This window comes from Macrotis lagotis, chromosome 5 (assembly GCF_037893015.1).
Source record: "Macrotis lagotis isolate mMagLag1 chromosome 5, bilby.v1.9.chrom.fasta, whole genome shotgun sequence".
NCBI lineage: Eukaryota > Metazoa > Chordata > Mammalia > Peramelemorphia > Peramelidae > Macrotis > Macrotis lagotis.
This window is the reverse complement of record NC_133662.1, coordinates 56,476,538-56,481,320: the sequence shown is the minus strand read 5'-3', so window position 1 is coordinate 56,481,320 and position 4,783 is coordinate 56,476,538. Positions and strand designations below refer to the sequence as shown.

Here is a 4,783-nt window from a genome sequence, read left to right as displayed (position 1 = left end):
TTCATTAAAAGGGAAAGTTTCTCATTGAAAGCTCTGTATATGATGAAATCACAGATCTGATCTCCAAATTCTATAAGCAATGGGGAATCATTGATAAATTAAATAATTAATAATAATAATAAATAAATAAAATAAAATAAATAATAATAAATTAAATTAAATAATTAAATTAATTAAATAAATTAAATAAGCAGAAAAATTGAGATGATGAATTTTTCTTTATATGGGGGTAAAATGATGAGAGATAGGGAGATGTAAGTAGAATGTTAAAGTCACATCATCATCATCACGGTGATATGCCAAGGATAGCAATTTCTCAGTGCATTCTGTAGAGTCTCCATAGAGTAAGGAGAAAAGAGAACCATTATTAAATTGATGCTGGGCAAACACATTCTCATTTTACTTTATATTGTCATTTAAATTTGCAAAGAATGTAAGGACCCGAAGGAGAATTTCCTTTTCCATATTTTCATCAAGGAGGGAAATCAATGATGATTGCACTTGCACACTGAGGAGTTCTCTTGTCATAGCTGTATTTGCTGACAAATTCAAAAGCACTTTCAAAGTCTGAATCTTGATGTTTTCATTTCCCACAGATAACAAATCAAAGAGGTCTGAAATTGAATTGGCAATTAAGTGCTGATAGTCATTAGTGACAGTCATATTTGTTAACAATCTCAGGCCAGCCAACTGTACATCTGAATTCAAGGGAGAAGAGATGGTCTCCTCACAGATTTGGTTGATATATACCTTAATTTCCCTCTGATTCTCAATATTCATACTTAAGTTATTTAATGAATTTAAAGCCTTCTCTTTAACTTTGGGGTTGGGATCTTTCAGTAGGTTTCCAATAACTAAGAGGCCATCCAAATTACGAATAATATCTTGATTGATTGAAAAAGCAGCACTGTTACCCAGTGTAATCAAAGCTCTTTCACGAATTAAAGGGTCCTCAGTAGACTCTAGCAAGCAAATGAGTTTTTTAAGATGTTGAGCATCCAGTAGACTAGATGATTTGGTACAATCATTCTCTGCCGGCGAGGACGAGCTGGGCAGCCCGGGGGCAGGTCCCCCGCTTGCTGCCGCCGCCGTCTCACGGCCCTCTTCTCTCCCCCAGACCAGTCGATAAACGCAGTAGCCAGCGCCGGCTCCGAGCACCAGCCCCGCTGCTCAGGCCGCCCAGTGGGCTCTGCCTATGGCCGCCCGGCTGCTCCCCGGGGTCCGCAGCCCAGTCTGAAACATCATTTCAAAGGACATTTGGGCATCTCCTAATAGAGTGGTTATGATAAGAATATGCAAAAGGGAGCATCATGTAAATAAATAAATTTTAGCTTAAGAATCAACTTCTGTTGTAGGGAATGAAGAAGTAGAGAAATTCTATAAAGAAGTTCATCGATCCCTTTAAATTGTATCCAAATTTGCTAATTGAATACTTCAATGTAAAGAGATGAAGACAATACTTTTCCCCTATCTTTACAAATATGAAATGGAAAATTAATGAGAAAATTTTTACAAAGAGTAGAAGAAAAGAGGACAGAATCTAGGTGATTATAAAAAGAAGATATCAATCTATTTTAAAGAAAGAAATGAGAGAAGAAAAGAAATAAATTGATTAAGCATCTATTATATGTCAGGGACTTTTGTGCTAAGTGTTTTGAAATAGGATCTCATTGACCCTTGAGGGGAGTAGGAGCTATTTATCACAACTATTTTATAACTGAGGAAACTAAGGCAGTGGTTAAGTGACTTGCCTAGGATCACATAGCTAATAAATATCTGAAATCAGATTTGAAAAGTTATGAGTGTCCATCACTTCTGGCTAAGTATATTCTCTAATAGAGTTACAATTCTTGAGAATTGTTAGAGTATTTCTCCCAGATAGGGATATAGCCAGTTTCATCTTATTGGATACCAGTCTCATGGATAAGTCATAAGTATTCATCACCTCTGGCTAAGTATATTCTCTCTGATAGAGTTTCAATTCTTAAGAGTTATGAGAGGGGTGGCTAGGTGGCATAGTGGATAAAGCACTGGCCTTGGAGTCAGGAGTACCTGGGTTCAAATCTGGTCTCAGACACTTAATAATTACTTAGCTGTGTGGCCTTGGGCAAGCCACTTAACCCCATTTGCCTTGCAAAAAAAAAAAGAGTTATGAGAATCTCTCTCCCAGGTGGGGCTATAGCCAGTTTCATCTTATTGGATAGCAGTTCTTTTATTCCTTTATCCTTTTTTTTAACCTTTTCATGTGTCTCTTGAGCCTCCTGTTTGATGTCCAAATTTTCTATTATGCTCTTGTCTTTTCATTAGGAAATTTTGGAAGTCTCCCATTTCATTAAATGTTCATCTTTTCCCTCTGGAAGAGAAGGCTCAGCTTTGCTGGATAGTGGATTCTTGGCTGTATTCCAAGCTCCCTTGCTCTTCAGAATATCTTGTTCCAGGCCTTTTGATCCCTTAATGTTGATGCAGCCAGGTCCTGTGTAATCCTTACTACTATGGCTCCTTGGTATCTAAATTGTTTCCTTCTGGCTGCTTGCAGGATTTTCTCTTTTATCTGATAGTTCTGGAATTTGATCATAACATTCCCTGGTGTTTTCATTTTTAGGATCTCTTTCTAGAGGGGATGATGTATTCTTTCAATAACAATTTTGCCCTCTAGTTCCATGATATCAGGGCAGTTTTCCATCACTAAATACTGTAATATTAAGTCCAGGCTTTTTTTTCCCTCTTCAATGTTTTCAGGAAGACTTGAAATTCTCAGATTGTCCCTTCTCAATCTATTCTTGAGGTAGTGGTTTTGCTGATGATGTATTTTACATTTTCTTCTATTTTTTCAATTTTTTGGTTTCATTCAACACTCTTGCTGTCTCATGAAGTCATTAGTTTCCACAGACTCCATTCTTTTTTTTTAGAGAAGAATTTTCTTCATTTACCTTTTGCAAATCCTTTTCCAATTGGTCAATTCTATTTTTGAGAGAGTTTTCCATTTGACCAACTGAGGTTTTGAGAGAATTATTTTCTTTCTGTATTTGTCCAATTGTATTTTCCAAGGATTTGTTTTCTTGTTGCAAGGGGTTAATTGTCTCTCCCAAATTTTCCAATTGATTTTTAAATTCCTTCCTGATTTCATCAAAGAAGTCTTTCTGTAATGGAGTGCTGGAATGCTGGAGACCAGGTCATATTCTCCTCAGGTCTTTTCCTTCTAGGAATTTTTCTACGGACCCTACTTTCTGTGGACTTTTCTTCATTTTCCTAAGACCTTGTGCTGGGCAGGGGCTGGTTCACAGAGGTTTGGTGTTGAAATCCCTAGAGGCTTTATTCACTGGGTTTAGTAACTCCAAGTGGGCTGGCCAGTAGACTGTTGGTTGCTTTCTCTGTAGTTTTTGTGACCTTAATTTGAGGCCCTCTCCCTTAGCTTGGAGGGGGTGGATGAAGCTGTTGAATACTTTTGTCTTTGAACAATGGTAGGCTTTGCCCTAGGGCAAGGTAATTACTCTCCCTATTCACAGCTGAGGGAGGTCTGCTGCTCACACTGAGCTTGGGGCAGAGGTGGGCTGTAATTGTGTTTGTTCTGGGAACAGGCTTCAGTGGAAATGAAGGTATGGCTGCAAGTCTCCCACATTGGAACTCACCCTCTAGCTCTGTTGGCAAGCTCCAGACCTTCTGTGCCACAGCCTATGCCTTTGCTCACTAATTCGCCTATGCCCCCATGGCTGATCAGGCTAGCCCCACTTTCAGGCTCTCACCCACCCCTCCGATCAGGCTAGTCAAGCTCTCAGGCTCTCACCCTCTCCTGTGCTCCTGGCAGAGTCTGCCTTCTTCACCTGGCTTACCCACGATCCCGGAAGACAAGTCTTGAGGTAGATGTTCTTCTCCTAGTTTCTAGTTTCTGGGTTTTATAGATTGGGTTTCTGTTAAGAGGTTTGTTTCATATTATATATAAGGGAAGATCAGGAGACTTTAGCACTGTGCCTGCCTTCTCTCCCCCATCTTGGCTGGAAGTCATGGTCTTCTTCGAAAACAAATGACAAACAGCAACAATTGCTATACTGGAGACTGGGAAGTTTCCCCTTGGGTGAGATCTAGGATTTTCTCTCTGGGTTTCACTGAGTTAGCTTGTTCCCAATAGGAGGTATTTCTTTAATCTGTACTGCCTGATGTATAATCTCCAGCTTTTACTTTCGATGATTTGTGGGGTTTTTTCCTGCAAGACAGTGGGGCTAAGTGATTTGCACAGGGTCACATGGCTAGGTAATTATTTGAACTAAGGTCCTCCTGACTCCAGGATGGGTGCTCTATTCACTGAGACCCTGATTTGTGTTTTGTTATGATTTGGATAAATGGATTTCTTTGCTATTCACTATATCTTCATTGTGGACTTCTTATTTGTTGAGAATATTGCTGGAGAGAAGATAGCTGTGGTTTGTTTGGGTGATGAAATCACCAAACTCTCTGTCTTAGGGAGGTAAGGAGGGTTGAGACTTTGATTCCAGGTTGCACAAAAGATTTACAAGTTACTACAAAAAGTTCACAAACTAAGTTCTTTGGAGAAGCAACTAGATAGTTTCACTACTGTTGTGAGCTAAAGGGAAAGAGGGACTTAAAGCACAGGCTGATTAGGAGAGGCTCAGGGAAAGAAGGAAGAGTAGTCACAAGGGAATCAAGTTTAGGTATTCTAATGAGGTAATGGAATTACGCAAAGAAGAGACAACTGGGAAGAATTGAGGAAGGATAGTCAAGAAAGGGAACAAGAAAAGTATTTGTCCTTCATTCTCAAAGAAGACCA

The 4,783-nt window shown here is 39.3% G+C and overlaps 1 pseudogene; it reads right to left on the bottom strand.

The window, feature by feature from the left end:
* Positions 1–330: 330 nt before the first annotated feature.
* Positions 331–3,619, bottom strand: LOC141489274 (armadillo repeat-containing protein 10 pseudogene; annotated as a pseudogene).
* Positions 3,620–4,783: the final 1,164 nt, after the last annotated feature.